The 20,129-nt window shown below is 43.4% G+C and overlaps 1 long non-coding RNA gene across 1 annotated transcript; it reads right to left on the bottom strand.

The window, feature by feature from the left end:
• Positions 1–374: 374 nt before the first annotated feature.
• LOC146176671 (uncharacterized) lies at positions 375–20,129 on the bottom strand. The gene is made up of 3 exons (XR_014701550.1): positions 18,401–20,129; positions 8,129–8,285; positions 375–1,528 (listed from the first exon to the last, which is right to left on the bottom strand). It is a non-coding gene; the product is annotated as an uncharacterized LOC146176671 (long non-coding RNA).

Raw genomic sequence — 20,129 nt, 5'->3', positions numbered from 1 at the left:
GGAGATGGAATAAACCCCACCCTTTACAACCCCCTTTACTGATACATTGTCACCAGGTTTGATTTGGTTGTTTATTCTGATGCAAAAATTCATAAGAATAGCAATAAATGGACAGCAGAAGACAATTAAGTAGATCAGTTTGGTAGTTAAAATCTTAAGGGTCACTGTATCAAATTCTTTTTAAAGATTAAGAAAAGGTAGCTAATTTTATTTGAGTTGAACATGCCCATGCTTCTCATTTAGTGAATCAGTATATACAAAGCATTCCTCATCACCTGATGGGCCAGCTCATCAAGACACTTACAGTAATTGCTTAACTGTGGCTGCTTCCTCTTTGTATGAAATAAAAAACTAACTTGAATTTGAGGCAAAAATTTCTAAGAAAGGAAACGGCGCGAGTACTGAGTCATCAAAAGTGGCTTAAAATTGAGATACTCGCTTAAAATCAAGAGACTTAGCTGCAGTATATGCAGCCAAAGAAGAAACGGAAAAAGGCTTTTGAAATGTCAAAACAAGTGATTTTAATAGCACCCCCAAAATTCAGCAAGAGTACTGGGCAATTTTAGAGTGTATGGTTAAAGCAGAATTCATTTTACCCAAATTTAATACTCAACTTGGCTGTTCTGCCAATGCCAAATTTTTCTAAAAAATTGCAACACTTAGAAGCACAAAAAAAGCCTAGCCCTGAAGGCTTTTGCTTTCTTTTCTAGAATGCATTCATACCTTCAGTTAGAAATGTTAAGGTATAGAAGCACGATCAAAAGCGACCATTCAGAGCTTCATTGGAACTATCCAAAATATAAGTTATGAACTGCAAAATAAAATGACCCACGTTTAAGGTCTAATTGTGTTGTTTAAGTTTCGCTCTCAGCTATGCTGGTCCCTGTAGACCTTTCCTCAACTCTTTAAACTGTACTTCAAGACCTAGTAGAAGTAGTAGTAATAAACTTTATTTGGCTACAAAAATGAGTGCCAAAGAGGTTTGCAACTTGTAGAACCAGGGCCATCTGTCACTTTGACATGGAGGACTCCAGTCAGGTACACCAATTAAAAAGAGGAGAGTCAAGATGAATGGGGGACTGAATGGCAATGGTGCAAAGGAAAAGCAGTGTTCTAGGTTAATGCAAATGAGAGATATAGTTGGGACAAGATGCTTTAGGTGGAAACGGTAAAGAAAGAAATGCACTGGGAGAAGGAGGAAGAAACTTTAATGACACGGAGTATTAGGCACCGAGAATGTCCTGAGTATGGGTCACCAAGGCCAACCAGTCCATCAGCTGATGCAAGACTAGCCAAGCCCACCAGGTCGGGAAACAAAGTGAGGAAAATGAAATGTGCCAGGATGGTGAGAAAATTTGTTCCCATTTTACGTTTGACATGAGATTTAGTGACAGAAGAAAGGAAGAGGTGTCAAAAGAAGAATGAGATAATCTCGAAAATGCCTGGAAAGCAGCTTCATTCGTCAAATTGACAGGTTGAAAGAAGCCGGCTATCGGGAACATGGTGTCATCTCAGTTGCTGAAGGAACCTATAAAGAAATGAAAACAAACAGCAAGGAAGCTATGCCTAACACAGTGGACAGAATACAACAACAAAATCTGGTTGCAATACCCTATCTGCATAGCATATCGCATGATTTGAAACGAATAGGCAAAAAAGTAAATATCGGAGTAGTTTTTACAGCTTCGGAAAAGCTATCGAAGCTTTGTAGGATCACTCAAACTTGTGGTGTGCAGCGACACGCATGTAGCATAAAACACCAGACTTTATTTGTACCCTGCAGCACAGGTGTGGTGTATGAGATCCCATTAAGCTGTGGGAAACGTTACATTGGACAAACGGGTAGATGCCTCAATGAACGGCTCTGAGAACACAATTATACCTATGAAAAACTTGCGAAAAAGAAACATCTGCGAAGGAAACGTTGCTTTGCACTGCAGCAGGTGCACAGGTTGTATGCGCTGGCTTCTACAGGGCTTAAAGCCAGGGGGTGAGTCAGAGACCCCCCCCCCATAATATTTAAGAGGGGTCCGAGATCCCCACAAGCTTGAATTCAAGCATGAGGACTGTAAGAATACAAACCAGGTAACCATTGTTTTGTTCTTGTCAGTGGTGTAATTGGAAGATTTTTTCTCTACCGTTACAACAGTTTCACATTGAGTATTAATAAAAACCAGAGATGGAGAAAAATGATGATTTCTCCCCTTTGTATAAAACAATTTGCAAAACAGGCAACCAGCCACTTTCTCTATTTCCCTTTCCACCAATGCTAGAATCACTACAGACCCCCTCCGATTGAGCCAGACTTTAAGCACTGGGCTTCACAAAACAAAGATTATTGGTAGAAGCAACAAGCAGATTACAAGAGAGATTCTGGAGGCAAGAGACATCAAACAGAAAAAGGGCTTGTGCATCAATGCACCTTCGATAATGCTCAGTGAAAAAGAACTTGAGATCCTGTAAGTAGCGTAGGCTTACTCAAAATGCTTAGTATGTTATATCTTTTCTTGTATGGCAGTTTTCGGTTCTATATCTGGTGGCTTTTAAGGCTAACGACACGACTTAATCCTGCTCCTTCATACTTTACATTTTGACAACAGAAGCCCATATACAGCTCAACCTGGCTTTTTCATTTGTCTTCATCGAATGTTTAGCGGTGAGGCATGTGCTTGCTCATGGTGTATACTACTTCACTTGCGTTTTGGATTTTTGTGATTTCTTGTTTATTGTTACTTTTTTTTTTTGTCAATGCTTTGTTAGGAGAGAAAACTGGTATACGTGTATATGACGTTTTGACTTCGGCTGAGTCACATGTCATGAAAATGTGCATAAATTCCTCCGTTTTGCAATAAACCTCAGTTGACAGTCAGTGCTGTGTTCATCTCCCTACCTCTGACCACATCTCAATCTCAAAGACCTCATTCCAAAAGTAACATGCACAAGTATTGATACAGCCATAAATTTATTACAATGAATAAGACTTTGCTGTCAACCATGATGAACTTTACTTTCTGCAACATCTAATGTCAAAGTGAAAATGATCGCTCCTTCTGCTTATATGCTTCGCTTATTATTAAGGAGATTATTAAGTTGGTTTAGACCTTAAGGCAGAATATTAGTTTAAATAGTTTAGTCACACAAACAAAAAAACACGGAAAAGAAATTATAATCGAGCTTTTTCTTGATTGAAGCGCCATACAGTGGAAAAAAGTAATCATATTTACACAGGTGGAAGCAGGCTCAAGCATTTTAGAACAGCTCAGGGAGCAGTAATAAAGTAACTTCGGAGCAGCTTTGAAGCAATAAAACTAGAGTTTTGGAGCAATCACATTATGTCTTGGAGCAAGATTCTAGACTCGCTTTTAATAATAGAATTCTAGCTTCCTCACTTAACTCTCTGACTGTCGAATATTCCGAAAAAAAAATAAATCACCTCCAATGTCGAACTATTTCAAACGCTATGCGTTTAGCGCAATACCCGTACTGCAAAAACGCCGCGGGACGGCATGCAGCCGCAGCACCTGTACGGCAAAACCAGTCAAAGGGTTAAATAGCAGCAAATGGAATGCTGCCTTCTACACTTCATAATTGAAGATCGTTTAACTAAGAGATTTAACTGTTTTGTAAGATTCAAAGGTAGACTTCACCACTTTGATGCACTCAAGTATTGCCACTAGTTTGAAGTTCACATCAATCAACAGTACATTTCTGCTTTCTATCTTGTGCATATTCTTTTTGATCGTGCGCCTGTGCCGATAAATTTCTGGGTACTGGCCAGTAACGCCTTCAGGGAAGATAGGTGGCACTTTAAGTATAGCCTTTTTCCCCTTCAAATTCATTACTTTATGGCCCTCTGTGGCTGCTCAAATTATTGCTTGAGCTATCTTAGTTTCAACACACTGGCGATAGGCCCTGTATGACTTTCCAACACTTTTGAAAACACATTTAGTGACTGGCACCTAAGTGGCATCACCTCCATAAGAGTTCCAAGTGTGCTTTTGTCTGTCGTAGGCATAACAGGCTAGATGGTGAAGCACCTGCTTGTATTCACAGCAGAATCGCTACAAACAAACCGTGTAGTTCGTTGCAGCTGGACAAGTTTCCAATGGCTCATAGTCATCATCGGCCAGACTATACCAACTGCAGGGTGAAGGCCTCTCCCATACTCCTCTACCTGTGCTAGCTGCATCCACTTTACTCCTGCAAACTTTTTAACCTCATCCGCTCACCTAACTTTCTGCTGTCCCCTGCGACGATTTGCTTCCCTTGGAATCGTTTATTACCCTAAGCGAACATCGGTTGTCCTCTCTACGCATTACATGCCCTGCCCATGCCCATTTCATCTTCTTGATTTCCACTAGAATGTAATTAACTCAAGTTATTTCTCTCACTCACTCTATGTGCTTCCTATTTTTTAATGTTACACCTCCATTTTTCATTCCATAGTCATCTGCGTTGTCCTCAACTTAAATAGAACCCTTTTCGTTAGCCTCCATGTTTCAGCTCCATAGGTGAGTAAGTGTAAGATGCAACTGCTGTATACCTTCCTCTTGAGCAATACCGGTAAGATACTAGTCATAATCTGAGAATACTTACCAAATCCACTCCATCCCAATCTTATTCTTCTAGTTATTTCCCTTTCATGATCTAGATCTGCGGTTACTACCTGTCCTAAGTAAACATATTCGTCTACCACTTCCAGTGCTTCGCTACCTCATAGTAGTTTGGTGCGCCTGCTTCACTCGCTGATCTCATTTCTTTCACCACAGGCGATTCAAAAGGCCGGGAGTAGGTGCTATATCAAGTGCACAGAACATTTTCCGTAACGAATTCCTCAAATTTGCTTATAAGCAAACATTATGCTGCATACTAAAAGTAATATTAAAATTTTATATGTATTATGCTCGGGTGAGATGCATTACCGGTGTGCTGCCATCGTTTTGACTACACCAACCACATACCCTGTATACAGAACTCATAACAGACCATTGCCCAGCTGCGCTTCTCATAGTCGCTTAACTTAATTGTCTCGGATTGCGGTTCTTGCTGTCAAACCAGTAATGGCCCACTGTGCGGCAAAACCGTGCTCCACTAAATTTAATGTCAGAACATTGATGCAGTCGAGTTGGAGCAAGTTTGTAGCAGGGAAAGCAGGCTGGAGCAGAATGAAGCAGCACTTCCACCCCTGCATTTAGGATGAATGCAAAGAAAGGAATACTGCAATCAAATTCTAAGTTCAGTCTACCACCATGTCAGTGTTATCACTCAGTATCCTAATTTCTAAGTTCAATATCACAGGAAAGACAATTGTGCCAAGCTCAAGCTTAACACCGTTCAACATGATCCAGTTACATATATATATATTTCTGCCGAACATAATCACAGTTCCCATATTGTAAGGAATCTTTATCAACCATGCTTTTATTTATATGTTTATTGATACCTCAGAGGTCCTAATGCAAGACTTTACAGAAGGAATGGGCTTGTGCACAGTGATAAATGGCGACAGGCTAGTGGTATACATGGCTATGATTAGACAGGTTCTTCGATGGCAGTATTGAAGCTTACAGGATCACTGATGAGGGATGATTCCAGTTGTGAACAGTGCTTGCGAAGAATGACTCATGAAATGTAGTTGTGCGGGCATGCGGTGAAACGCCACTTTTACGATGACCTGTGCGAGGTGTTCTATACACAGGTTAGCCGAGACGACTGCCATGAGGTCTTGTATGAAAAGCTTGTGATAAAGGCAGGGGCATGAAGTACAGTGACGAGAACAGAGACTGTAACGGAGATTTCATGGCAGAGATGCTGAAGGAGTATTCGAGGGAATGAAACTGGTGGCATGGTTTTGAACAGGCTCATAAGGTTCAGTGAAGTTACAGTAGTGTGGATCAACTATATGATTGGTATATTAAAGTTGTGATCACACAAGAATTTTGTAATATAGTAATTTTACACAAGAAGGTGCCAGCCATGGGTAGGTTACGATAGAGGTATCCAACAGTTCTATTAGAGTAATTAGTTACATGGCTTACAAGGCAAGACAATGTTAAGCCATTAGTGAGGTGAACACCAAGGTACTTAAACGAATTCTTTGAAAAAGTAGTACGTGTTAATTTTGTAAGTAGGATGTGTTGTTTTGGCAGTGGTGAGAAGAAATCAACAGTATAAAGCTTCTCAGGAACGGAGGCCACATCACTATTGTATGTGAATTAGATATAGATATAAGGCAGAAGCGTCGGACGAGTTGGTTACAGAGCAGCGAAGTACACAGTCATCAACTAAAATGTGGATGGTAGAAGTTACTGAAGGGAGATCGTTAAGAGTAAGGGACAGTGCTTTGTGGAACACATAGCTGAAAGAAAACTTTGAAAAAGAGGACTGGGTATTAGCAGTAACAAACCGCGAGCGGTCGGTCAGAAAGCCTTGGATCAAACTAGTGGATAGAGGTTTGTTCAATTCAGGCAGCTTCAGCAGAATGCGGGCAACGTGAAAAATGCGTGCAGACAGGCGACGCAACTTGGGAAAAGCGGTAAAAGAAAATCGAGTGCCGAACCTGCTGGATATTTTTTTCGAAGTTAATATTGGGATATATTGAGGGCGAAAGGCACCATTTCGGCTCCATCTTAGTGCCTATACCCTGTGCGATTCAGGGAACGTAGGAACGGGTAAATGCTAAATATTTTTTACACACTCTTGTACACTACGCGAACGCGCACACCTCGTGAATAACGCGAAATAGAAGTGTCCTTTTGCTAAGGCAGTTTTGGGAAAACTGCTCGCAGCTTCGAAAAGACCCGTTTTAACTGGAGTGCCCGGCATTGCAAAAGAAAGAGCACATAAACATCCTTCCAGAATCAGCCAAGCGATCACATACGGTGATTACATAAACACCGCAACCTTCAAAACGAAAGCCAAGACCACCTACACGTTGAGAATATTCTTCTTCCATGGCAGCACAAACCAAATCACGATCCCCATACACAGGCCTTTTACATACGCTCTTGGTTTCTAGTATGCCACACTGTGCACCATTCATGCGTCAAAAATAAATCCAAGACGCCCTGTTCATGAAGCAACACGCAAATATGATTTGTTGCAGAATGAACGGAGAGACCGACGGGGTCCGCAGGTAGGAGCACTCTTTCAACTTCCGTGGATGCACGAAGCCTCTACTGCGTTTATCGCCTCTGTCGTTACTAACGTAATCCATGAAGAAACTGCAAGATGAGCACTGAGGCACGAAATGTGCACGACGCAAAAATCGCGATTCACACGACCACACATTCCAAACGTCGTTTACAAACACACGACACGTGATCTGCCTTGGGCTTTCCTGCAAAAACACCAATCCGAAAATAATAAACAAAGCCAAGCCAATCCATGGGTTGCAATAACGGTTTGCTTATTTTCACCCGGTTGCACCAAGCTTCTAGCTTATTCCAACCGGGTCGCAGCAACGCCGGCCTATTCCAACCGGGTCGCAGCAACGCCGGCCAAGACAAGTCGAAGCCATCTATGATATGTAAACAAACATGGCGGATAAAACGTCGATAATATATTATGGTGGCTACCATAAATATATTCAATATACCATAGTTATAGTGCGTTCGAAGCGCTGGCTCAATGCATGTGCGATTGAAGTTTATAAACTGAGGACGTTTCTTTGCGGTTAGTGACATCATAAATGTAGTAATTAGGATCAGAGCGCTGTGAGCGCGTCCAACGATCGAGTGGTGCGAAAAGGCCAGTGCACTGCTGAACAACGCAGAACTGCCCTGACAGCTTCTTAAATGGATAGCTTTTCGCGAGAAAACACGACTATTGATAACTTGATATAAATTGCAATGACTGGTAAGGATTATTGCTTTTTCACTGATACATTGATGTTATGAGTGCGCTCAGGTCGGAATTCCCTTGGTAGCCCGTTCCACTAATGAGTGCCCACCAGTGTCCACACATGAACTGATGAGCACGGGTTCGGTTGAGGTCTGTATCGAGAGACTATTTTTCTGAAATAATTGAATGTTGATCCGAGAAAGATGATCCCTCGTAAATCCTACGGACACCCCAATACGGATGTCCGTTTTCGGCTGTGTTTCGTTCCTACCGGTTTCGTTCCTACCGGTTTATGTCCCAATTCGGATGATCCGTTTTCGGATGTGTTTCGTTCTTCCGGCGGTCGTCCCGCTCCGGCTCCGGACGTGTGGACTCTAACCGGACGTCCGACGGACATTATTGGCCGTGTGACGGAGCACTTGAGCTTCATAAAAAATGTAAACCTGAAAAAAAAAAAAAATGTCACTTCTAGCAAAATTTTCCTTCTCAACCACTTTTTTTGCACGCATTAGGCACAAATTTCCAGAAAATTGTCGGGAATGCAATGTGAAAATTTCAGTAAAATCTCAAAACGTTAGGAAAATCCCCAGAGTTGGGCCAAGTGGAGCTTCAGTGGCTGCCAAATTTTGTTTTTAATATTCTTTGCTGGATTTGCTAGTGGGGGTAAAATAGCATGCTTTTTCAAAGCTGAAGAATGCTAATCGCTCTGAAGCAATTAAACCACTACTAGCTAGAGCCCACAAAATTCAAGAAGCAGCTGCTAGATCGGAGAACTTCATACAAAATGGCATAATGAGCATCCGCCTCGTATTTGGGAGGTACCAGGTTTGATCCCCTGTGCCACCGGGTACCCACCGGCTTTCAATGGGTACAAGCTTTCCCCCGGCCTGGTGCTCAGCTCTTCAGGGTGAAATGCTTGGGAAAGGGGTCATAGGTCCCAAGTAGTTGCGCCAATGGGTCAGTGATCCGTTCCGCCCTCGGACAACAATAGGTCCGCCTCGCGCGGCAAAAGCCCATTCCCTTTTTTCTCGCACAGTCAGACAGCCAGAAATACAGACTTGCCCAGGACTGCAGTGATTCTCTGAGAAGTGCACTTCATCAGTGACAGTGAGCCTTTACGTCTTTTGACACGCTGGTTTGAAGCATTTCGCACTTGAAACTTCAAGGTTTTTCTCGAGTTTTCGCGTGTGCAGGACATGACTCGTTTTCAGTGTTAAACCCCGTGAAATACGGTAATTCGAGCCAATTTTGTAGGCTGAAGTGTTCAAAACTATTTTGCCCCAGAAGGAGGGCAGCGGGATTTGCGGAGCCTCTTCCAAGCGCGCACCCCTGTGATAGCTGGGCGCCAGGCCGGGGGAAGCTTGTACTCATTACATTCCACACGCACATCTTAGACAGTTTCAACTCCTTTGTATGGTACAAATGTGGACCAAGTTGCATTCTTTAGCTGAGGCAGCTGAATTACTCAATGGAAGCATTGCACTCTTAAGGGAAGCCTTATTTCTTTAGAATCATCATCAGCCTGACTATACCCACTGCAGGGCAAAGACCTCTCTCATATTTCTCCAATTAACCCTGTTATGTGCTAGCTGCATCCTCCTGACCTGTGCGAACTGCTTAACCTCATCCGCCTACCTAACTTTCTGCCGCTCCCTGCTACGCTTTCCTTCCCTTCGAATCCAGTTTGTTACCCTAAGCGACCATCGGTTATCCTCTCTTCGCACTACATGTCCTGCCCATGCCCATTTCTTCTTGATTTCCACTAGAATGTCGGTAACTTCAGTTATTTCTCTGACCCAATCTGCACGCTTCCTATCTCTTAATGTTACCTTTACCATATTTCGTTTCATAGCCCTCTGTGTTGTCCTCAACTTAAGTACAACCCTCTTGGTTAGTCTCCACGTTTCAGCCCCATAGGTGAGTACAGGTAAGATGACACTGTTGTATACTTTCCTCTTGAGCGATACCGGTAAGCTGCTAGTCATAACCTGCGAGTGCTTGCCAAATGCACTCCATCTCAATCTTATTCTTCTTGTTATTTCCTTTTCATGGTCCGGATCTGCGGTTACTACCTGTCCTAAGTTGACATATTCGTCTACTACTTCCAGTGCTTCACTACCTAACATAAACTGCCGTTCCTTCCCGAGGCTGTTGAACATTACCTTAGTCTTCTGCATATTGATTTTCAAGCCTATCTTTCTACTTTGCTGTAGAAAATTGCTGTATATAGCTGTACAAAGCCAAGGCTAAAGCTAGTCATCCATGCTAACAGCTGCATCATGCTTAGGATAAATAGCTTCTTTTTCAGTGCCTTCCTTGAGTCATCATCGCACACTGAATGGTTTTTTCAATCCTGACACAACAGCCTGTCTTGTGGCATTTCGCAAAATACTCTGCAAAATATACTGCTTGTGTAAGCACAAGGACGCGTGCACTCAACTAATGCTTCAAGACCCGAGCGAGTCCAAACATTGTGGAATCTTGTTGATATGGTTCCGCTTATTACGTTTTTCGGAATAGTTTTTTTTTTCAGTCCCAGCCAACAACCTATAGACGCAATGCATTTTTGTAAGAAAATTATGATTATATAATGCCATCTGTTCGGATAACATGGTCGCGAAAGGCCTATAAAATTCTCGTGGTTTAGAAATGAGCTCCAAGAGGTAGCGAAAAAGTCCTGGTGGGAAATAATAGCAACTGCAGTAGCGGTAAAGGTTGTGACCGATTATCGATGTTTAGGTGATAACTGATAGGTATCTTATTAAAATCGAGTAATTTTCTCTCTCAAGTAATCTGCACATCCCTAACTTACTGCCTGGGTTTATTACAATTCTTTACACGTAGAGACCGGCTAATTAGTTTTACATACTGGAAATAGCAGCACAGCAGTGACAGGGGCGAGACAAGAAGAACACAAACACAAGCGCTTGTGTTTGTGTTCTTCTCATCTAGTCCCTGTCACTGCTGTGTTGCAATTGCAAGTAAAAATATTCTTCAGTATATTTTATGCCCCTCGCTGTGCCACACCGTCAGCATGCACACAAGCACATGTGTAAAACAGGCTTGGGAAGATGAGCACAGAATGTGACTTCAAAAGGTACTAGAGTCGCAAGCATGCCAACCACACCACTTCAAGGAAGAGCGAACTTATACCACTGTGTGCAAGGGGCAAGCATGACCAGTATAGTACGCATCTCTTATTGATGCACATTCCTGGCAGCGCCATATATAAAAAAGTTGTTAATTCGTTTCTTAATTATCTCTGTAAAGGAAACTACTGTGTGTTGCTTACCCAGTTCGCTCGCACTGATGGTTGCTTTCACAGACAAACAGCTAGGAGACCAAACTTTCAGTGTCAGGTAGCCGGAACTACCAATCTGAACTCAAAGGTCCTTAGACCTTCAGTGTCTAAGGACACACCTGAGGATTTTGTGCCTTTTATCTCCCTTTGCCTCTCATCATCTGCTTTGCGACTGCGACTGTGCTGTGCACGCACCGTTCTTGCATGGTATTCGCATTGAAGTCACACGACCTAGGTTATACCAGTGACTGGACAAAGATGTTGACATTGCAGGTCACGCAGCTTGTTGTATTCTTTCTCTGCCAAGATGCATTTCACAACGTCCCAAAAGCACAAAGCATTAACCCTAAAAGAAAAGAAAAGCTTGACATCCTTTCAAAAGCAGTTGAAAATTTGCAAAAGAAACAGCTTCGTTGGCACAAGTCGATGCAAAACACTATCGTCACCAGGTGTAATGAAATTAGGAAGCAGGTCCAAGTCTTTGACACTGATGTGAAGCAAACAAGGGGTGCATAGCATGACAAGATAGAAGAGATCCTCTTGGAGTTTTTAAAACAAGCAAGAGTACTGGGCATCACCGTTGAAGGGACAGTTGTTCACACGAAAGCGGATGAGAAAGAAGTGTCTTTGGGAATTGACGATTTTCAAGCATCAGGCAGGCAGTGACAGTGTTTCAAGAAATGGCAAGGGCTGTTGTACAAGACAGTTCCTCGCAAAGTAGAGTATTGTTTACAACTGGCTTTTGAATTTGCCAAGCAGGAAGAAAAAGCACGGAAAGAGTGACAGTATTGCGCTGCAGCGCAGATAGGAAACTTAAACTCACTGTGACCAAAATTCTGGAAACTACACTGCTTCTTGCACAACGTGTGCCTTCCTGTCATCTACAAGGTGAATAAGAAGGCTTGGATGACCACGGACTTTTTCATAAGAGTTCCTCACCATTCTGTATGCCAGGATGCGTAATAGGAATAGGAAAATTCTTATGTTTCTTCGCAATTGTGCCACGCACCTTGTTGATATTTTGTGGTTGCAAAATGTGAAGGCGGTTTCCTTGTCGCCTATTTGCACCAGTCACTTGCAGCCTCTGGACGTGGAAATTATAAAAAACAATATCGAAGCTTCATTTCAGGAGGTTAGTCAGCTGCTTTTTAGCCAAGACCGAAACGAATGTGGCAATGTCATGGGATCTTGCAAAACTGGAAATCATTGCAAACAGCTAAAAAGTGCAAGTAATTTTTTTGTGCGCCTAACATCACGTTGGTCAATCAAGATGACGGCATCGAGCTTGACATCCTGGACTGAGGTTACCTCAACGTGGATGAGTCTCTGAAAGAGGGCGTACAATAACCTGGCGACATGTGAATTGCGCCCTGTCCAAGATGTGACATAACAAATGTTACCGCTGAAGGTGAGAGCGTCGACAATAGCAACCGAGACGTGGGGGACATCAGCAGCAATCGTCAGCCAGCGACAACTAAAGGCACACTCTAAGATTTAGAAGCTCTTTGCAACTTTGATACAGGCACAGAGCTCAGCGATGAAACTGCGACTGGTTTTTACGAGTTTCGAAAAGTTTGCTTTTGAACATGCATAAACAAAAATTTTGTCCAGCAAGTGATGAATTATTCCAAAGAGCAGCATCAAAACAAGTTCTATGCCTAGCATGAGTTGCAGTCTTCTTTAGGCCTGTTTTGGATAACATGATTTTCCGATATGCTTTTGATCCTGACCACCAGCGGCTCGTTTCGATGGAGTTGAAAGGAAGAGGCGTCCGTGTGCGTACTATGTCAGTGAAAGATCCTCAGGTGGTCAAAATTATTCCAGAGGCCTCCACTACGGCACACCATTATCTCTTTCCACTTTCATTCCCACCTTTCTTCCTTCCCTTAAGGCATGGTTCAGGTGTCCACAGAGCAAGTGTGACAGATAACACACCTTTCCTTTCCCATGAACCAATTATTATTATTATTATTATTATTATTATTATTATTATTATTATTATTATTATTATTATTTCTGATCTATGTAAAAACTGTATCAATGAGATGCCACTGCATTTTGAAGTCAGAAATTTAACCCTAGGAAGAAATATATCTTCAGAGCAAAACTAAGTTGCATACTGTTTCAAAAAGGCCTACTTTACTGCAATAATTTCAAGTCTGAAGTTTCTTACTGCAGATGAATTTGAATACGATGAAGCTATCTCTCCCTGTAGTCTGGTGAGCATGATGCTGCTGCCTCCAACTACCAATGGCTGAGCAAACCTAGTAAGTTCACTCGAGTAACCCCTCCCTTATCTGAGTACCCATGTATGCAATGCATGTAGTCTGTGGTAGTCTGCACAAGATATGCGTCTGACAGCAAGGGTGGTTGCTGGCCCTTTAAGGATGAGCTCCAACAAAGACATCACCCAGACAAACTGCACAATGCACACATAAAAGCAGGTGAAACTCTACTGTGTGAACACAAGGACGCATGTCTACATTAAAAGAGCTGATGCATGGAATGCAGTAACAACACAGGCTAACTCAGACATTCTTTTATAACCCACAAAGCAGGAAGTACCAAACTTTGTGAAACGAAAGCACAAAACAAGCGCAGACCAAAATTTAGAGCACGGTCACGAAGATCAAGCTCTTACACTCGTTCTACTCGCTGCCATTCTGTTCATGTTTTACACGAAGTGTGTCATGAGTTGGAAGTCGTCGGCAGAATTCCAAAAGCATGGTTATGCTATGCCCCTCTCAGTGAGGGAAAAAGTGCCCCACTGTGGCCACATAAACCACATGTTTCTGTCACCAGGCACACTTTTTTACACATTATGACTTTCATGCCATGACCAGCCACAGAAAGCGGGGTCTCGAAAAACCATGCTGTCCTAAAACATATATCTTTTCTCGACACCAACGCTAATAACCGTGAGTACAAAACAACAATGCAGCATGCTTTTAGCAATGACCAAATTTTACAAGCAACTGAGTGTAAAATAATCTTTGCGCCTTCTGCATGCACACCCTGGGCAATCACTTGTGCCACAGTAAATGCTGTTTACCAATATTTCAACCAGCCAAATAGAACAATAAAACACTTTTATAAGACTTCCAGAGGGTTACAATATTTTGTAGTTCGAAATATGAGTGCAGCTCTCTTGTTATTTTAGTTCTGCGAATGCTGAAGTAAAGCACCTGAGAGCCATATGTAACTGGGTAATATCTCACTAATTGGGCAATCTCTTGAACAACAAAAATCAATATGCGGAAATAGATGGCGCATGCTGTGACAATTTAGAGATTTATTCGGAAGTGCCACACTGTTAAGTTAGGAGGCTACGGCGCCGCCTAACATCTTGTCAGCCGTTTCGGTCATTCCTTCCCTTCCCTTAGCTTGCTGAATCCCCCCCCCCCCCCCCCCTTTTGTCATGCATGTCTGGTGGGATGCCCCGCGGTGCCAGAATGGCCATCACTGAGCACTGTGTGTGTTGGTGTGCACAATCTAGGTGACGACTATTACCCAGATGCGCTAGCTCTTTGGGTTCTGAGAGGGGAGGTGGTTTATGGCCGTCGAGGATGCACAGGGCGTACAGATGCTTCAATAGAGAGATAGAATGGAGACCGTAACGGCTCCTCGAAATGCATGTGTCGCCCCTGCTGCGCAGTGCTATCGTTTCTTACAAAGCTTTTTCGTATCGGTCCGCAGAACTGCAGTCACATGCTAAAACGCTGACCGGTTTCGAGAAAAGTGTGTGTTGCTAGAAAATAAAAACAACCTCGTTGGCACCACTGGTGTGCCATTGGCCCATTTAAGTCATGTTTAGTCCTTCGTGCACAAAAAGCTAGTATATGGAATTGTGCATAAAATGTATACTGGATTATTCAGCAGGGTATGCACTTCTCTGTGCTTATAGTTTTGGTTTTGGTTCAGTTAAATGCCATCCTACGAAAAAATAGCAAGAAATATGGTGATGCGGGTGGGGAGTGTGTTTGACGTGAAGGAAGACTGGGCCAGTAATATTCCCGCTGAGTTCAGATCCTTGCATTTCATAGACTGCATTCTGCTTGCTGTATCGGACATTCCTTTTGACAAGTGTGTAAAGTATAGGAAGAGATGCCATTTACACGGCACTTCTTCCTAGTTTCTCCATCTCCATGTAAAAGCTTTGATGCCAGTCATACATCCAGTGGCTCATGAGAACACCATGCAGACCACGACCTACTGTATACAGTAGGTCGTGATGCAGACACACTGAGGGGAGTGCCCGGGCACAGAATTTATCTGCATTTTATTCCTGACATGTAGCAAATATTAGACTGATTACACAGCCTTTCTGCGAATCGTAAGGACCAGAATGCAAGGCCTTGCAGGTTGCAATCTATGAGAGAGGGGCGGGGAGCGAGCACACGCCTTCCATGCGGGTGAATGGAAGCAGCAGACGCGGAGCAGTGAGGTGGTGGCAACCCCACCTAGGTGTGGAGAGGGTTGAAAGGCCGTAAAGAGCGTGCTCTCCCTCGAGACGGGTCGTGCAACAGACCACTCATTTCATATAAGAAGCAGCTGCTAGATGGCAGGGTACACAATCCTGTACACAGAGGCGCAACTGGTTATTAGCTCTCTACATTCTGCACGTATATCCTAGACAGTTGCAACTCTTTTGGATGGCTCATACACGAACCAGAATTTTTTTTTTTTTTTTTTTTTTTAAGCTTAGCCACCTGCATTTATTAACAGGAACACTGCACTCTTCACGGGGTTTTATTTTCTTTAAAAGAACACTATTGTAGAAAGCCTAGTCTAAAGCTAGTTATTCCACTTTGCCAGTGCTAACAGCTGGATCATGCTCAAGATAAGTGGGTTCCCTTTCCAGTGCCTTCCTTGAGTCATCAGGGCACCCTGAATGATTTCATACAAGCTGCCACAACAGCCTCTCTTTTGGCATTAGCAAGCGGCATTCAGGCAGTGGCTCAACCACCATAGATGAATGCAGCAAATGAAAACAAAGTGTTTTCATTCGCAATTACTTGCCAGCATTGGCTGGGTAGCACTTTGTAGCAGTTGAGCCAGCAACCAGGGAGCAAAATGAGTGCCACTAAATATGTATGCCGTGGGCGCCAAGTAAACTGCGCTTTTCACACTGCACGCTCCTTGTGTGTTTTGTCGATTTGCCATACATGGTGTCAAAAGTAACAAAGATGCCACTGAGACAAAAGGACTGAAAACACTGCAGCCACCATGGAACCAATAGTAGCAAGAAGCGACGACGCACAAAAGACAGTGCTGCTATTGCATGCGGCTGGTGAAGAAGCCGTCAACATATACAACACGTTCGGAGTGGAAGGCCAGCCTAACTTCGAACTTATGCTGATCAAGTTCCATGAATACTGTTTGCCAAAAAAAAATAAGACCTAACAGCGTTTCGTCTTTCGCATACGAGAACAGGCTGAGGGTGAGTCGCTCGAGCAATTTTACCGGGATTCACAGCTGAAAGCCCAAGCATGCAAATTCGGCAGTCTGGATATACCACGATTTGAGACAAAATCCTAAACGAAACCACAAATAAGAACCTCCAAAAAAGACTGCATTGCAAAAAGGATTTAACCCTGGAGAATGCGGTTGACATGCGCAAGAATGACGAGTTATCGACTAAGCAGAATAAGATGTGGAGAAAACAAGAGCAAGCGATTCACTATGTGAATCAAGGCTGCAGGAAACAGAAGATACACCCATAAGCGGTGACCAGACAACACTGCGACAACTGCGCCTACGCTCACAAAGGACCTGCTTGCCTGACAGTGCAAAAAAAATGCAAAAAAGAAAAAGAGAGAAAAAAAAAAGGTATTGACACTCACTTAAAAATGATAAAAGGGTGCAAGTGAACCTTTTGCCATTGTCATGTTGGACATGGGTGCGGTAAAAAGTGCCAAATCCCAAGAGCCCGACAAATCTGCACAATTACAATGGTGAGGCAATTGCACATGTTTGTGAAACACAGTTGTTAGTGGCCTGCAATAAAATGGAGCAGGTTGTCGAATTCTCCATCGTCAGGAAATTCCACACTCCCATTCTGGGTCTTCACGATGCAGTGTCGGAGTATCTGGAGGTATTCCATGGTATGGGTACACAAATAGACGTACCACATGGTCCTCAGGGATGGAGCTGCCCCCATAGTACAAACACCTCGTCAGGTCTCAAAGACACTGCTACGACATCTACAGCAGAAGTCTAAGCGCTTGTCAGAGGCCAACATAACCAAGAAGGTGCAGGAGCCAAAATACAGGGCGAGTCCCTTGGTCACTGCTTTGAAGAAGGATGGGCAACTCAGGATTTGCCTATACCCTAGAGCCACAAATAAGCGGGTGAAACGCCAATTCAGGTTTCCATCAGATGCCACTGACTCTGAAACCACAATGATATGTAGCTTTGCAACACCTTTCAGAAGGTGCCAGTATAGCTTCGGCTGCCATTAGGCCTCAGAGGTATTTCAGACCATGTGTCAGATCCTAGAGGGGCAGGACACGAGAAGAGCATGCCAAAAGGTGGCAGGCAGTGCTGGAAAGGACCAAGAATAAGGGATTCAATTTCAACCGAAGCAAATGTAACCTGGGCCAAAAGCAAATCGATCTCCTTGATGATGTGATCAGCAGCAAAGACATTTCTCCGAGCCCATCACTAGTTCAAAGCATTGATGACTTCCCACTACCGACTACTAAGACTGATGTGCAGAGGAGATTACGGTTGATAAATTATTTTCGAAAAATATTTGCCCAACCTGTCTGCTACCGGTACTACCTTGGTGCAGGATGACGGAATCTTCGAGTGGACTAATGCACATCAGGCTGAGTGGGAGGTGCTAAAAGCTCACTTGTGCTCAAGTCGTTTTTGCCCTGCTTGACTCAGCAAAACCTGTGAAGGTGTCAAGTGATGCCTCTCAGTACGGGCTTAGGGCAGCAAGTTAAGAAAACCATCTTGAAGTGTGGTGGTAGATTGCCTATGCGTTCTTGCTTCTTTTTCCCGAGCTGAAACGCGATACTCACAAAATGAAAAAGAGCCTTTGGCGGTCCCACTTAGTTTGCAAAAATTTTACCATTTTGTTTACGGTCAACAGTTCAAATAGAAAATCACTATAAGCCTCTCAATATAACTGCGCAGAAAAGTGTTGGGGATATGCCACCCCGTTTGCAGTATTTTTTTTATAAGGCTGATGAGATATGACTTCCATCTACAGTATGTCCCCAGGAAAGAAGTTAGTGGTGTCAGACTTACAGCCCAGAGCCCTATCCGCAAGCAAGGCCGGCAGTATCGAGCTGGTGGACGTGGAGACGCATGCAGTCAAGGTGCACCTTGTCGGCGATGCCAGCAGATCACAACTTGTTCGTGAAACTGCAGAGAACCCTGAAGCGGCAGAAGTGGTACGTTGCTTCAAAGGTCTGTCATTGCTTCAGCCTTACAGCCACTTTGCTGGTGAGCTGACGGAGGTTGCCGGTGTACTGTTTAAAGGAACAAAAGTAGTCATTCCCCGTACCATGCGGAAAAAAAAAATGCTAGAAGCAATCCATGATGGCCACCTTAGCAACAACAAAAGCAAGGCCTGGGCTAGAGGACTGATCTTTGGGCCAGGCCTCTCTACTGAGATTGCAACATTGATTTATGGTAGCCATGTTTGCTAACAATTTACCTACTAGCAGCCAAAGAAACCCTTGCTCATGCGAGAAGTTCCACAAATGCCCTGGGCACAGGTAGGAGCTAATCTGTTCGAGTACAGCGGCAATCCATATATGTAATAGCATACGATGCGCTCTGTAATTTTTGTGAAGTGGAGCGACTTCGAGATACCATAGCGCAAACTGCCATAGCAGCGTTGGGTAGGATGTTTGCTTGGCAAGGCACACCCCTGGAAGTCAACAGTGACAACAGCCCACAATTGACGTGAAGGGAATTCTGACAATTTGCCGCAAAATATGACTTTCAGCATTTAACCTCCATTCCCTATTTTCCCTGCTCTAATGACCTAGAAGAGAAAGGGGTGCAAATTGTAAAACGCATTCTCAACAAGACATCAGTGCAATGAATTACAGAGTTACAGGTCTGCACCCTTGGAAGAGGGTCGGTGTTCAAGCGTTCATGGGCCAGAGGCTGAGGTCCAGACTTAGCAGCGTATATCCTTGCTCAACTGGTCAAACACAAGCAGGACTGCTGCAGAGGAAGGCATCTGCAGCCACAGCAAACTGCTGACATGGTAGAGCTGAGAAAGAAGGACAATGGGCCTATAAGAAGTAGCTCCACGAACATCGCTGGTGATAACCGAACATGTGAATGAGTTATGACGCAACAGCGTGCACCTCTCTCTATGAGAGGTACCATTGTGAATAAGGAAGACCCCAAGGAGGCTGACCTGGATGCATCTGAAGCAGAATCTGAGGCCGAGGCTGTGAAGTTTTCCATTGCTTATAAATTTCTATGTGGTGCAGCTATCACTCCCTGCCGTCTGGCGAGCATGTCACTACTGCTGCCTCAAACTAACAATGGTTGCACTAAAATAGTAAGCTCATCCGAGTAACTCCTTCCACATCTGAATAGCCATGGATGCAGTGCACGCTACGAGTGGTTTAAATAGAGAAAAATCCACGAATACCCTCACTGGTTCTTGCTCCGTTAGATACAAGTTGAGAAAAAAACTATACAAAGAGGCTGTACAATGCACGCGTAAAAGAAGGTAAAATTCTGTCATATAATACACAAGAATGCATGTCTGCATTACAAGAGCTTACGCATGAAATCTAGTATGAACAAAGACTTATCCAAGTATTCCTTTGTGTCCATCAAGAAGAAATGTACCAAACATCCACAAGAAAGAATAACACAATGAAGCTTTCAACACAGCTTGGGCATGGTCAAAAAGATTAAAACCCCTGATCTCGCTTTTGTTATACACGAGGTCTAACTCCAAGAATAACTCCAAGAGGAGTACTGTACATCCACGTAAAAAAAAAAA

This window comes from Amblyomma maculatum, chromosome 10 (assembly GCF_055883805.1).
Source record: "Amblyomma maculatum isolate TAMU_Amacu chromosome 10, ASM5588380v1, whole genome shotgun sequence".
Classification (NCBI taxonomy): Eukaryota; Metazoa; Arthropoda; class Arachnida; order Ixodida; family Ixodidae; genus Amblyomma; species Amblyomma maculatum.
Note: the sequence above shows the minus strand (reverse complement) of the source record. Positions and strands in the feature narration are given on the sequence as shown.